Below are 16380 nucleotides of genomic sequence, written 5' to 3'. Positions count from 1 at the left end.
AAAACAGAATATGAAAGACACAACATCACTTATGAAATAGTCTCCTGAAATATAAGTACTTAGATCCAACATCTAGTTTATACGAACGACAGGAGGTAGAAGAACAAGTTCAAAGACATCACGAGAAAGCACTTAGACAAACCCAGAAGGTGGGACCACTGGCCTCCTTTCTTTTGAACAAATCAGTGGCATGAAAAAAGGGAGTGGGGTGCTTCAGACGAAGAGACAGTTAAAAGATATCACAATCAGATTTATACAATATATGGATCTTACTTGATCGTGGGTCCAAGAAACCATCTATAAGGTGACATTTTTTTAAAAAATAAATTTATTTATTTATTTATTTTTGCCTATGTTGGGTCTTTGTTTCTGTGCGAGGGCTTTCTCTAGTTGCAGCAAGCGGGGGCCACTCTTCATCGCGGTGCACGGGCCTCTCACTGCCGTGGCCTCTCTCGTTGCGGAGCACAGGTTCAGTAGTTGTGGTGCACGGGCTTTGTTACTCCGTGGCATGTGGGATCTTCCCAGACCAGGGCTCGAACCCGTGTCCCCTACATTGGCAGGCAGACTCTCAACCACTGCGCCACCAGGGAAGCCCCGTAAGGTGACATTTTTGAAACAACTGGAAACATTTTAAGATGGAAACAGGATCTTAGGTAACAATAGGGAATTCTTTTAATTACTTCAGATGTAATAAGGCATTGCATTTAAGGAGGAGAATGTCCTTACTTTTCATAGATGAATATCGAAGAATTTGCGAGTGAAAACTCATGTTTGAAATTTGCTTTAAACATGCTTTGGATGAATAGAGAATAGCCAAAGTGATGGGATGTCACCTCCGAGATTAGGTGATAAAAGCCCTGGGACTTCCATCTTGTTGGCATTCTCTTTCTGGCTCTTTCCGCTGGTTCACTCTGATGAAGCAACTCGCCACGTCATCAGCTGCCATAGGGAGACATCATTGGGCAAGGAACTGAGGGCAGCCCCTGGCCAATAGCCTGTAAAGGACTGAATCTTGTCAATAGCTATGAGAGTGAGCTTGGAAGCAGATCGCTCCCCAGTCAGCCTAGAGGTGTCTACAACATCCCTGACTGTAGCCTGTAAGAGACCCTAAAGGGGTCTCAGACCCAGCTAACCATACCTGGAGTCCTGACCCACAGATGCTGCTGTGACATCACACCAATGTGTGTTAAGTTAATAAGTTCGGAGGTGATTTGTTATGCAGCATTAGATGATAGACAGATATATAGACAGATAAACAGATATATCAATAGATTAACTATATACCATTATTATAGAGATTTACCATAATTCATTTAACTAATCTATTATTAATGGGCATTTAGGTTATTTCCGAGACTTCTGCTATTATAAATAATGCTGTATTACACACGTATTACCTTTAGGAAAGCATTCTTTTTTTTTTTTATTGAGATATAATTGACATGTAACATTCTATTAGTTTCAAGTGTAGGACATAATGATTCAACATTTGTATACATGGTGGAATGATCACCACAATGAGTCTAGTTAACATCCATCACCACATGATGATCTACTCTCTTAGGAACTTTCAAATATGAAATATAGTATTGTTAACTATAGGTTAATAATTAAGGTACACTCCTACTTTTGAGAATGATTAAATTATCCTCCAGAAGTTTCACCAATTTCTATTGCAAAACACTGCTGAAAAGCATTGCAGAGGTAGAGAACACTCGGGCAAATATTGAGTATTATCAATTTTTCCTCACTTGATAGATGAAAAAAATTATCCTTGATGTTTTAATCTATATTCTATTGATTTATGAACTAAACTGGGCAGTTTTCATCTGCTTGTCATTTTTTTAATTAAAAAAAAAACAGACTGCTTGTGTCTTTTAAACATTTTTCTTCAATTTTCTTTTATTCTCATCCTTTCTCTGTTTTGTTTGTTCATTTTTCTTCAGTAAACACTTATTTTTTAAAAACAGCTTGCTCATCATCTTTGTAAACGGGAATAATGCCTTAATCTGGCAAACATTTTCCTCCCAGTTTGTAATTTATCTTTAGGCCTTGTTTATGGGTTTCCTTGTTTTTTTTTTTGTTTTTGTCTCTAAAGGTTTTACTTTTATGTGGTTAAATTGCTAATTTTTCTTCTTTATAACTTCTGGGATTTGCGTCATTTCCAAAAATAATAATCATCTTAGTGGAAGATGCTGGTAATGACAAGGATGACGATGGTGATGATGGTGGAGGGAGGGAGGGGAAGGACGATATTTACTTCCTTTATAGTGGACCAGTCATTGTTCTAGGAGCCTGATGCACATTATTGCACTTAATCCCTGAATTGTCTTCTGAGTTCAATGCCATTATAACTGATGTACAAATGAGGAAACTGAGTTCTAGGGAAGTAAGCAACTTGTCCAGATTTTAGAAACTGCACTCTTCACCACCACACACTTGCAAAGGCTGTTTTTGATGCTGTTTCTCCATGAGTTTATGCCAACACAGAGCCCTGTGGTCTGTGACCGCCAAGCCAACTCCACTTCCTGGGTGCTGGGGATGATTACAATGCTTTTTCATTACCAAGGAAACCTTTTATTCCACAGGAAAGTGGAGCCATAAATGATTGAGCGCACACAAGGAGACAGAAATGGAAATCGTTGCTAAAAACCAGCTCCTACCTGAGCGACGGATTAGGACTCAGAACAGAAGCGTGGCCTTTTGGAATTGCTCACATCCTGTACCAATTAAGCGTTTGGGAAAGCCGACAACGGCTTCCTGATGTGGAAATCACTTTGAAACGTGTAGGCTGGTAGTTAAAGCCATTAGTCCCACTTGGGCTTCAAGGACAACTACAAAGAAAATATTTTGTAAATTGCACAAGAAGCATGGATTTGCCCGATCCCTGGGTTAGCCCAAACTGGTCAAGCAATTGCTTTTAACACTTTATTTCCTAAGTGGACTAATACCTGGGGAGATGGAAAACAAACTTGACTTCAGACAACATGAGGGCTTCTTAAAAGCCGCAGGTCTCTGCACCAGACAGCTGCTGAGTGAAGAGCTTGGCTCTTTCCTCGGACAAAGACTTTTTATTTCAGGCCCAAGTTCTGGAGGGGGGGGCGGGCAGGGGGGATGCAAATGAGCCCAGCGCCTCTTGCCTGACCTTTCCTTGATGGAATGGGGATGGCTGCTCCAGCGGAAAGGACACAGAGGCAGCATTTCTAAGTGTTGCTCAGTCATATTAAAAGTTGAACCCCAAAGACAAATGGAACAGGAGCAAAGTCTAACCAATTAAGTGGAAACTGACTTCATCTTAACTTCACAGGGCCTGTGGCTCTCAACTGTTGGTATCTAGTCCAGAATATATTTGAGCAATCACAGGAAATATTCCCGGCGGGACTCTTTTCTTCCTTTCTCTGCTCGCTCATGTGAAACAAGGTTCTCAATTTTCTCTTCTTTCTGCGAGCAAGCTCTCTGGTGTGACAGGTCAGTGTGTCAGGAGTGAGGAGGTATGGGCTCCAGTCTTGGTACCGTCCTTTCACTAATTTAATGCCCTGGACACAGCTGCTTCGGGTCTCGTGCACGCTGAGTGCGTAAGCCCCTGGGTTTGGGAGTCAGGCTATCAGACTCTCTTAACCTTCGATTTTCTCATCTTTAAAATGGGAATTTAAAAAGGGGCTCCCCCATAGAGCCGTCATGATGGTTCCATGAGAGGACACGTGCAAAGCACTTAGGGCTCAGGGTGAATGGCACCCCCTGGAATTGTGCATCGGAATGGCTCTGGCCTGTCACGTAGTGTATGAGTCAGGGTCCTCCAGAGAAACAGAACCAACAGGAGATATCTACCTATAGATATCAATATGAAATAGAGGTATATTTATACATAGATATAAATATGGAATATACCTATAGCTATGGATCTCTCTCTGTATAGATACATAAAATATAATATTCTATTCTATCTATCATCTATCTAGAAAGATTTATTTAGGGAAGAGATTTATTTTATGGCTCATGCAATTGTGAAGGTCAGAAAATCCGAAATTTGCAACTGCAGGCTGCAGAACCAGGCAAGAGTTGCTGCTGCCGTCTGATGGCAGAACTCCTTCTTCCTCAGGGGGCCTCACGCTTTCTCTCCAGGCTTTCAGCTGATTGCTGAGCCTCCGCCACAGTGTGGAGGGTAACCTGCTTTACTCAACTCTACTGAATTTTTTTTTTTTTTTTTTTTGGCTGTGTTGGGTCTTTGCTGCTGCGCACGGGCTCTTCTCTAGCTGCAGCGAGCCGGCCGGGGGCGATTCCTCGTTGACGTGAGCGGGATCCTCACCGCGGTGGCCTCTGCCGCTGCAGAGCACAGGATCCAGGCACGTGGGCCTCAGTAGCGGCAGCAGGAGGGCCCAGCAGTTGTGGCCCGTGGGCTCCAGAGCGCAGGCCCAGCCGCTGTGGTGCATGGGCCCAGCCGCTCCGCGTGTGGAACATGCGGGATCTTCCTCGACCAGGGCTCGAACCCGTGTCCCTTGCACTGGTAGGTGGACCCCCCAACCACTGCGCCACCCGGGAAGTCCCTCCACTAATTTAAATGTTAATCATATTTGAAAAATACCTTCCCAGCAACATCTAGACTGCTGTCTGACTCAAAACTTGGTACCATGGCCTGGCCAAGATGACACATAAAATTAACCATCACACATAGTAAATGCCCAATAAATGCAGTTTTATGATGCTTGGGATACAGTTATTATTATTGTTGTTGATCTATGTATCCTTTCAGGCCCCTTCTAGCCCTGACGGTATCCTCTGATACACAGCTTTCATTTACATTTTCGGAAGGGAAACAGAAAGAACTACGGTATTTTGCGAACAAGTGGAGCCTGAGGAAGGCACATACATGAAAACGTAGTTTTCTCAACTCTAGGACATGGAGTGGAGGTAAGACTGTGGGCCAATACCTTCATACCTTTCCTACAGTACCCCTTCCCAAATTAAACCATGGTTTCTATAGCATTTAGTCAGTTTCTAGTAGCTAAGAGATACTGAGTACTTAACACAGGCAGTGTTCCAAGTGCTTTAAATGTAGGAGCACATTGAGGCCTCACAGCAACCACGTGCCATGGGTACCATTATTATCCCTCATCCCACTGAAGAGGAAGGGGAGGCCAGGGAGTGTACGAGTCTTGTCCCAGGTCACACGGCTAGGGAGTGGGGGAAGCAAGACAAGCCATGCCATCTTGTTCTAGAGCTTATGGGTGCCAACTGCATGCCCACAGAGGACAAATACGAAGTGCTTGGGTGACAGGGTGAAGGGAACTGACACTGCCTGGACAGCCTCACTGCTGCATGAAAGAAGGTGCTCTGAAAGGTAGCTTTCCCTAGTCTGCACAGGATCACTTGGGGAGCCTATTAAAAGGCAGATTCTCAGGTTCCACACCTAAGGATACTGATTAAGCTTGGTGGTATGCCCACGAACCACAAAGGGACCCCCTGAAGTCTCCTGCCTTGGCCCAGAGTATGCTGGGGCTGAGAAGGCTCCCAGGTGTGTACCCATTCTACGGTATTGTGAAACTTAGCACCAAGCACTGAAGAGATATCCTGGCTTAACAAGAAAGATGAAGAAGGCACTGTTACCAAGGGTACCTATGAAAGTTTCTATACTTAATAATGGCTCATGTCCTAGAAGGCTGTTATAACATAAAGATGGCCCTATAAGCCTTGATGGCAGGTCAGATCTATCCAAGCATGAGAGAGATTCAGAATTCAGTGCACCATCACTTTAGTACCATAAGAATTCTATGTCCTGGGAAGCATATGCAAAAGCACAAAATTCTTGAAAAGTTCAAAAGTCTTTGGACCAAGACAGGAAGATGTCTATATATATAAGGGCCACATGCCAAAGCCAATGAAGCAATCTAACTGTTATAGAGTTTGGAATGCCGGTGGAAAAATCGCGTAATATGTAGAATTTGAATCTAGGAACATGGGCTATGGGAACATCCCTCTCTTGAAGTTGAAGTTCACTGACATAAAGGTCAGTGTGGCTCATTGGGAATTTGGACAATCACGTCAGCATCTGGCCAATCCCTCTAGTCCTTAAATGTGTGGAAACTGTAGTAGACAGAATAATGACCCCTCACTCCCACCCCAAAGATGTCCACATCCCAATTTCCAAATCTGGGAATATGTGACCTTTCTTTTGACAGGGGACTTTGCAGATATCATATCAAGGTAAGGATCTTAAAATAGGGAAATCATCCCGGGTTACCTGATGGACCCAATGCAATCACAAGGTTCCTTAAAAGAAGGAGGCAAGTGAGTCAGAGTTAGGAAAAGGTGATGTGATGAAGGAAGCAGAAGTAGAAGGGGACACAGAGACTGGAAGATGCGACGCTACTGGCTTCCAAGATGAGGGGAGGGGCCACCAGCTAAGGAATGCAGGCAGCCTCTAGAAGCTGGAAAAGCCAAGGACACAGATTCTCCCCTAGAGAACAGAGAAGGAATGCAGGTCTACTAACCCACTTTAGATGTCTGACCTTCAGAACTATAAGATAATAAACCTATATTGTTTTAAGGCTGGTTTGAGGTAATTTGTTATGGCAGCAACAGGAAATAGAGAGCCGCAGAGCAGCTCTCTGCCCAGCAGAGGACTCTGGCTTTCTGGAGACCCAGGCCTGAGCCTGAAGCAGCGAGTGCCCCAGGAGCCCCAGAAGACAGGTGCTGGGCTGGTACAGGACCCGCCCGGTGGCCTTGGGGAGCATCCCAGGGCCTTGCTGACATGCTTTTCTATCGAATCCCCACCTGTTCCTATTTAATCCTCATTAAAGAGCATCTACAGCTTAAAAAAAAAAAATACACAAGTCTTCCCTAGATGGAGTGAGAAAAACCATCCCAGTCTCTGCTGTTCCAACTCTTATGCTCGAGGGGAACCTCTGGTTTTTTTACAACAGTTGGATGAGCTCACAACTTTTACTCACGCTAAGAGCAAGATTTAGAATACAAAAATGTCTAAGGGAATCAGAACCACTATTAAGATTTTTGGTTTTAGGTACATGTGAAAATTTGATAGCTTATGTAATTGTCATAATTTTAAACATCTGAAATATTAGAGTAGTAGCTTATAAGGCCAATTTAAAACATGTCATTGAGGGCTGCCCTGGTGGCACAGTGGTTAAGAATCCACCTGCCAGGGCTTCCCTGGTGGTGCAGTGGTGGGGGGTCCGCCTGCCGATTCAGGGGACACGGGTTCGTGTCCCGGTCCAGGAGGATCCCGCATGCCGCAGAGCGGCTGGGCCCGTGAGCCATGGCCGCTGAGCCTGCGCGCCCGGAGCCTGTGCCCCGCAACGGGAGAGGCCACAACAGTGAGAGGCCTGCGTACCGCAAAAAAAACCCAAACAAACATGTCATTGAGTACTTGATTTTCATTTGTAATTTTAAGTTAAAACCATTCTAAATCAACTTGCCACTTAGGAGTATTTAAAAGAACTTTAAGGTCACTGATTTACGTAATATTTATATTTTTATATTTATAAAAATTATCTAAGTACTCAGAAATATTTACCTCTGTCAGATAATTAAAGGGCTTAAGACAGGGAAACTTCATTAAATATATAAATAGCATATAAAATATTTAAAGGCTTTTTGTTGAGTGACAAATGGAGAAAATATTGTTCAAAAGTTTTTAAAAAGTAATTGCTAAAAAGTAGGCTGATAAAATAAATAGTAAAATAAATAGTAAAATAATAGGATTTGTAAGCCAAACTCCAAAGCTTAAGGAAGAGCTAGGTTTTTGAACTTGTAAATGTAATAAACTGAATATTAATTGTCTTTTCTACCTACAAACACCATTTGATCTAACTGTAACTCTCCTATCAACAGCCTGCAAGGCATTTGATTCTAAATCCTAATAAAGTGACATAGTATAAGTTATATAGGAATTTTATCTTCTTTCCTTTGAAACTGAATGCCCTTTTTATTAGCACTTTAAATATTTGCTCCTTCTGTCCTTATCCGAAATCACTGCAATTAATAATGCTATAAAATTGGCTGTATCACCTACTGAACAGAAAAAACATGTGCCTAGGGCTACACCAAAGATGGTCTTCAGGTTTCAGGGGAAAAATTGCTATTTGGTATTATTTAAAAAAATAGTCTTCATGGGGAAAAAAACCCCTAAATTCATGGTCCAAGGTACATATTTAAGGGGAGTAGCATAAACTTTTTAGGGCCTAGGGCCTCTAAAGGTTTTATGCACACCCTGAAAAATCACCTCTAAAATAACCAGCAGAAATAAACTGCAGGTTTAATAGTGCAATGCCTAGACTTGATACCAAAATAACAGAGCAGGACCTCTCAGGCCATCTGTCGGTGGCAGAGAGAGTTTCCACACCCACTGCGGTTGGTGCCAGGCTTTTATGGTGATCCAGGGCTTTGTTAGGAGCTATGTAAGTTCATAAAGAAGAAATTCCTGACCACCCTGTTTAAAACAGCAACATGCTCACCCTGGGGCGCCGGGCATCCCTCCTTCTTCTCCCTTCTTTATTTCTCCCTCTGGTACTTCTTTACCATACTAGGTTTTGCTTACTCTTTATTACTTTTGTATGAATCAGAAGAGAAAGAAACATTGACACGCTAAGGCAAAAACAGACACGGGGCTTCCCTGGTGGCACAGTGGTTGAGAGTCCGCCTGCCGATGCAGGGGACACGGGTTCGTGCCCCGGTCTGGGAGGATCCCATGTGCCGCGGAGCGGCTGGGCCCGTGAGCCATGGCCGCTGAGCCTGCGCGTCCGGAGCCTGTGCTCCGCAACGGGAGAGGCCACAACAGCGAGAGGCCCGTGTACTGCAAAAAAAAAAAAAAAAAAAACAGACACGTGTGAAAGCTTTGGGGTATGAAAGTTCTTGGGATTCAGGGAGAAGCATGACGTGCCACGATGGTATATGGGTGGCTATCATGGAAAATACGCTCAGATCTATTACTGGAAAAGAACTGCAGAGTGCCTTACTTGCTTATTTGTTTATTTTCTCTCTCATCTGTCACCACTAAAATGTAAGCTCTGAAGGGCAGAGATTCTTGTGGGTCTTGTTCACTGCTTGTGGCAGAGCAGCTAATCTGCCCAGGGGCCATCCTTCCCTCCTCCTTTTTAGTCATGGAAGCCCCACCTCCACTCAGCATTAGCGGGGCACATGGTTGCCAACTAGAGCACATTTCCTCTTGCTTCTAAATCAGGCTCTGCACCTAAGCAATTGCTAATAAACTGTGAATATAGAGATTATCATACTAAGTGAAGTCAGACAGAGAAAGACAAATATCATATGATAACACTTATATGTGGAATCTAAAAAAAATGACACAAATGAACTTATTTACAAAACAGAAACAGACTGAGAAAACAAACTTCTGGTAACCAAAGGATAAAGGTGGGACTGGGGAGGATAAATTAGGAGTTTGGGATTAACATATACACACTACTGTATTTAAAATATATAATGAAGAGTGACCTACTGTATAGCACAGGGAACTCTACTCAGTACTCTGTAATAACCTATATGGGAAAAGAATCTGGAAAAGAAGAGATAAATGTATATGTATAACTAAATCACTTTTGCTGTAAACCTGAAACTAACACAATATTGTAAATCAACTATACTCCAGTATTAAAAATATTTTTTAAGTCATTTTTTAATTTTCAGGTATTGCCTGAAAATGATTGGCCCCTTCCTGCAGACTGGACACAGACATAGTGAGGATGAACCACATAAGGACACCACCTCGAGAAAGGCCAGGCCACAAAACAGAAGGAGCCCAAGTCCTCTGAAGACATACAGAACAGAGTCACGTAGCAGGCCCAGCTGCCTGCTGACTTCTACACGGCGAACGAGAGAAAAATAAATGTCAGTCTTATTCTGGGGTCTCTTTCTTACAGCCCTGTGATGAACTGAATTGTGTTTTCCCAAAATTCATATGTTGAAGCCCTGACCCCAAATATGACTGAACTTGGAGATATGGATTATAAGGGTTAAATGAGGTCATAAAGGAGGGTCCCTATCCAACAGGGACTGGTATCCTTATAAGAAGAGGAAGACACACCTCTCTCTCTCTCTCTCTCTCTCTCTCTCTCTCAATGCTCACACCAAGGAAAGGACACAGTGAGAAGATAGCTGTCTACAAGCCAGGAAGAGAGGCCTCACTAGATATCAACCCTGGTGGCGCCTTGATATTGGACTTCTGGCCTCCAGAACTATGAGAGAATACATTTCTGTTGTTTACAATACCCACACTGCGGTGTTTTGTTATGGCAGCCCCAGTGGACTGACACAGACTCTTAGCCTGTACCCTAATACAGCTGACACTTGAACAACACGGGGGTTAATCCACCTATTACTTACTGTGTTCTCTGTATCCACAGTTCTTCCATAGCTGTAGATACAACTAATGCCAGGCCAGGTAGTGCTGTAGCATTTACTACTGAAAACTATCCACGCCTAAGCGAACCTGTGCAGTTCAAGTTTGTGTTGTTCAAGGATCAACGGTACACTGCTGCATCCCTAGTGCCTAGAACAATGCCTGGAAATTAGTAGATGTGCAACAAATAGTATTTGGATAAAGAGTGAATAGAACACAAAGACAATATTTAATCTGTGCGGTGCTATAAAGATATAAAGAATGAACAGAATCTAACAGATTATATCTGTGCATTCACCCATCGAAACATTCATCTTTCTATCACCCTGGTTGTATTTTCAGGCAAACGAAACCTCATCTCTGAATTCTGTTTAAGTTTTTTTTTTTTTTTTTTTTGCATTACGCGGGCCTCTCACTGTTGTGGCTTCTCCCGTTGCGGAGCACAGGCTCCGGACGCGCAGGCTCAGCGGCCATGGCTCACGGGCCCAGCCGCTCTATGGCATGTGGGATCCTCCCAAACCGGGGCACGAACCCGTGTCACCTGCATCGGCAGGCGGACTCTCAACCATTGCGCCACCAGGGAAGCCCCCTCATCTCTGAATTCTGATCAGTGCCTTCTCTCCCACAGGCCACCCCGAATCTACCCACTGTCAGCTCCTGTTAAGTTTACCACCTCTATCACTCTATAATTTTCTACCATTACAATGGTCACATCTCCAGCCCAGATCCTATTATCTCTTGCTTACTTTATAATTGCTTCCAAACCATTCCCTCTTGTCAGTGTAGTTGAACCTGTTGCGGAGACTTCTAATTGCTTCTCGTAAGTCTATTTCGTCTTCCGGGAACAGATCCCTCATTTTATTTAGTTTGGCTATATATTCTGAGAAATAACCCTAATTCTCCACTGCTTCTGCGGCCTAGGTGTAAGACAGGACTCAATTCTGGCTGAGCAGATACAAGTGGAATTTGTTGGGTGAGGTTTCTGGAAAACCTCTTTCACAGAGTAGAAAGCTGGGACGAGGCTACTTTTTACCCTTTCCCCCACTCCTTTATTTATTTTTTATTTATTTATTTTTTTTGTGGTACGCGGGCCCCTCACCGCTGCGGCCTCTCCCGCCGCAGAGCACGGGCTCCAGACGCGCAGGCCCAGTGGCCATGGCTCACGGGCCCAGCCGCCCCGCGGCATGTGGGATCTTCCCGGACCGGGGCACAAACCCGTGTCCCCTGCATCAGCAGGTGGACTCTCAACCACTGCGCCACCAGGGAAGCCCCCACTCCTTTATTTTTGTTGCCTAGAATTTGGGAGTGATTGCTGGAGCTCTAGCAGCCATATGGAAATAGGGAGGACTGAGGAGAGAAGGAGATAAAGAAACTATGTCCCTGAGGAGTTTGTGGAGCTGCCATACCAGCCCTGGATCACCTATCTCCAGGCTTCTTGAATATAACAGTGAAATACACTTTTTAACGTGTAAGCCATTGCAGTCAGGTCTCTGTAATTATCAGCTGAACGCAATTCCTAACTGATACAGAACCCATGGCTTTCACGCTGTCGGCTTAAATGTGCGGATGCGTATTTTGAGTGCAGCTGTAGAAAACACAATCCCACACGGTAGATAGGAGGCATTTCAATAGCCTCATTTTACACATCTTTATCCTACTATGGTTCAGGATGCTACAGTTACTAGATGTCAGAGAAAGGACTAGAACCCAAGTCTCAGATGAAGCTGAGGGGTGACAAGGAACTATGGAACTATGGTGTGAGCTATGGGATTTGGAGATTTTATACTTGCACACATGCATGTGCATGCAACCACATACACACACACGGAATCTCCTGTGGATATGTGTTGCTTTTGCCTGTCTCCATACCATCTACCCTTTTCTGGTAACACAACCCTTCTCTTCTGGGACAGCTGGTCTTTCAACTGAAGTTGGTGATCACGTGCCTCTAGGTGGGCACATAATCCCAGCCATCTTGACAATGTGATTGGTCCAGAAGTAGTCATGTAACCCAATCAGAGCCAAAGTTCTTTCTGAGACTGTCACTTATTCACTGTATGTGACCTTGGGCCCATGTGTATCTTGAAGGCTCTGTCTCCTTATACAAAAAATGATGGCAAGTCTATTACCTGCTCCACTTGGTGGTTCTAAGAATGAGCTAAAACGATTTAGTAAAGGGCCCCGGCATATGGTGGATATTCACTTACTATTAGCTGTTCATTAGATTTCTTTGGAAAGCTCTCAATTCCCAGGACACCGTCAGTCTCTAGAATAGAAACTACTGTTACATAATATTAACAATTAAGCCCCCAAACCCCACTTAAATCTCCTCTTCTGTTTGCTCACTTGTTCCCCATCACACAAACAAGAGGTTTCTGTCTCTAAGTTTCAGAATAACCACTTCAACTGATTTAAGTGATGAAAAGACAAACCTTGGGGACAGTCCCCATTCTTTATCTGTCTCCAGAATGACAAACACAATCAATGGGATTAAGAAAGTCTGCATTTCTTCTCAGTCCGGAAATCTTAAAAACTAGAGATATGTTCATTCCAATTTGAATCAAGAGTCCAGACACCATGTGAAACACAAATGTTTGGATGTGGTCATGGTATTTATTCATAGTATATTTTCACACTGTATTAATAATGGAGGATAACACTTATTCATATATTGATATAACTTCCTGGAGCACTCTGGAGTTTGTTTGGCTTTGGGGAATGCTGCCAGGTTTCTCCTAATCTCTTTGGTTTTTGGAAATGGGAGGGCTCCTCAAATCGAGTGTCTGACATGGGCCGTGACCCTTCTTCAATCAGGCTGGAAGGGCAGAAAGACCACGGCTTTGGCACTTCCATTTTGGAAAGGAGAAAAACACAGGACTTCCAAAGATGAATGGAATCCAAAGATTAATGGGCAATGAGAAAGACTCAGGCATCTTGTACTCCACAGTTCATTTCTTCTCATAAATGCCACCAATTACTGCAGCAGCCATGGACACTGGCAGGGTTTCAGGCTCAGGGCTCAAAGGCGTCAAGTCACCAGCTAATATTTTCATACAAAAGTCAATCCTGATGACTAAGAATCCGGTTCTGAGTTTCTCCAGGTGTGCTGAGGTGTCGAAGGTCACCCCCACCCCGTGCATCCTCTGTTGCAATTGTTAACACAGACACCATTTCAGAATCTTGGCAAAACGCTGAGCGGCTCTCATTTGCTTAATGTCACTCTGTAATGAAGCTGCTTGGGGGACCCTCCATTTAACCACAGAGAGACCAAGGCACCATGAACTGAAGTAAAGTATTGATAAGAATAACAACAACAAGAACAAAGTCCAACTCTCTTCCCAAAAAGGCATGTCCAAAAACAGGGGTAAACAGTTGGTCTTATTTTTTCCAAGTGATTCTGTCCACTGGAAGTTGTCCTTTAGCTTCTCCCTTTTATTAAAAGCGTTTACATTTCTGCGTTTGATGATCACTTAAATACATACAACATTAGCACCAAGGCAGCCACTTTTTTCCCAGAGATCACGTGAAACTGAATAGATATTTAACATAATTAATAGCTGGTACAAACTGTGACATCACTGAATTACTGATTGGCTAATGATACGTTCCTAGAAAGGCCAAAAATGTCCTCATACGATTCTTGTAGCACCTTGATGGCGGCTAGGTTGTTTTTTTAAAAAAAATTACGGTTTTAAAAAAGTAACAATAAAACATTTACAGATAGAAAGTAAACAATAGTGTACCGTGATAAGGAAGGATCACTTTTGTCAAAGTACTACATATAATGTAGAGTACGTAAAATGCAGCGGTCTGACTGCAGGGGACAAAATAACGTGAAAGGCAGTCATAAAAGAATCATTTTACGTACAAAAATATTACATCACAATAAATAATTTCAAACATAAATATTAAACTTTACATCATAAGGATATTCCACATTTATATACACACACATACATACATGTGTATATATGTGTGTATATACGTATATATATATGCATATGTACACACACACACAGGCATACAAGTCCTCACACACAAACACGCTCACACACATACACCCAAATTTTAAGGTGGAGGTATTTCATCACTATCCTTCATCCATCCCATAACGGCTTCCTCTTCAGAGCACCTGAAAACAAATGAACCAACCAGGAAATGTAAATCTTCTGTCTCAAATGACGTAAGTCAAGAGAAGGTAAACCATAAATTTGTACATAGAGAACTTGAAAATAACACTTACTATTTTCTCTGGATTTAAAAAATAACACTTGCTACAAGAAACATGGAAATTCCAGGGGTGTATAGAGAATAAAATAAAAACCATTAGCCTGTGATTCCCCCAACCTGAGATAACGTTCTTCAAATACTGCTGTATTTCCTTCTAGCCTTTTTTATACATGCACGTAAATGTTATGTATCTGTGCTCACTCGAATGTTACTGTACATAAAATACATATAAAATTTACTTTATTGGATATAAAATATATAAAATACATATTGAATGGGAATCTCTAATGGATACCTGCTGACTCTGCCTGTCTCTCTCCCCTCTTTTCTGATAAACTCCTTCTGGTTCTTTGGCAACCATCCCTCTTCCAGATGAAGCTGTCAGTCAGTCACCCAACTCTAGGTGGGTATATGATCCCAGTCTCCTGGACATTGTGATTGGTTTGGAAATGGCCACGTGACAAATCAGAGCCAGAGTTCTTGTGCAGAACAGATGCCAGAGATGAGCATTTACTTGGAGCCGTGAGCTGTAAAGATGATGTAAGCCTAGAACTGCCAGGGACCATGGTGTGGAGGAGATGATCTGCCTGAGAATGAAGCCACTTAAGAAGCAAGCATTGTTGATGGATGGAGAAAGAAAGAGTCCTGATGACTCTGAGCGTCTAGATCCAGCCATGCCTGAAGTCAGACTGCCGCTTGGACATCTCAGTTACTTAAGACAGTAAGTTTCTTTTTCTTTTTCTCTTTTTTTTTTCCCCCTGTGGCCTCCTGAAGTGGAAATAATCCTAATGTGAGATCATAAGGTTGAATATGGATTTTTAATTAAACACTGACACTGATACGTAAGTGTCAACTAGGTATTCCTTTGCCAGGATCCTGAAGAGCCTAACAGGGTAATGGGCTGCTGGAAGCTTGAGGGAAGCTGTAGGAGGGTCGCCTGAGTTGGCTGAGCCCTTGTACGTAAAAGGCACTGGGATGAGAAAAAGAGTGATCAGCTCAGTCCTCTGCCCAGCAGAGGGACAACGTGCTGGCATACTATAGTTATACCAGGAACTGTCAAACTTTAACAGGCACGACTCTCCTGCGGATTTGTTAAAGTGCAGATTCTGACTCTGTAGGTCTAGAAGGAGGCCTGAGATTTTGCACTCCTAGTAAGTCCCCACGCGATGCGGATCACGCTGGTCCTTGGATCCCACTGTGAGTTACAAGTGTGCGGAAGAGTACATTAACTGAGAGGCTCTGGGGTAGGACACTCCTGGGTTATTGCCAAGGGAATCCATCTGACCTTAAGCCAGCTACTTAACTGCTGTGGATCTCAGCTTCCATCTGTAAAATGAGGATAACAGCCCCAGACTGTGGCTTTGTGGTGAGGATTCACTGAAATAATGCCTGCCCGGCGCTCAGCACGGTGCCTGACACACAGTCAGGGCTTCATAAACGTCATTTATATTACACTTGGAACACTCCTTGGCAGTATTTCTCAAAGGGTGATCTGTGAGTTACCTGCATCAGAATTCCCTGCATTAAAAATACAGGTTCTTGGATCCACCAGAGACTTAATGAAGCAGGACTTCTAGAGATGGAGCCCAGTAAGCAGCACTTTTAATAAGCACTACAGAGGAATCTGGTACAGGACGTCTAGGGAATGCATGTCCAAGAATGGAGCACAGACGGCCTCAGGCACATGAGGATAGATGAGCAGGAGAGACAAAGGTCAAATAGCACTGAGTCAGCTTCACCTGCCTAGGGGCCAACGAGCCGCCCACATCTGCTAATCA

At 43.3% G+C, this 16380-nt stretch overlaps 1 protein-coding gene across 4 annotated transcripts in view; it reads right to left on the bottom strand.

Moving 5' to 3' along the window:
• The window catches only part of ADAMTS9 (ADAM metallopeptidase with thrombospondin type 1 motif 9), a 226339-nt gene that overhangs the window by 42543 nt on the left and 167416 nt on the right, over window positions 1-16380 (bottom strand). For 3 of the 4 annotated variants that reach the window (XM_004267994.3, XM_033424784.2, XM_033424783.2), the window contains one exon: window positions 12658-14504. The gene's annotated coding sequence lies outside the window, so the exon portion shown is untranslated. The other variant, XR_007479510.1, reaches the window with a different exon arrangement.

This window comes from Orcinus orca, chromosome 10, assembly GCF_937001465.1.
Source record: "Orcinus orca chromosome 10, mOrcOrc1.1, whole genome shotgun sequence".
In the NCBI taxonomy this organism is placed as follows: Eukaryota; Metazoa; Chordata; class Mammalia; order Artiodactyla; family Delphinidae; genus Orcinus; species Orcinus orca.
The sequence above is the reverse complement of the archived record's forward strand: the minus strand, read 5'-3'. Positions and strand labels throughout refer to the sequence as shown.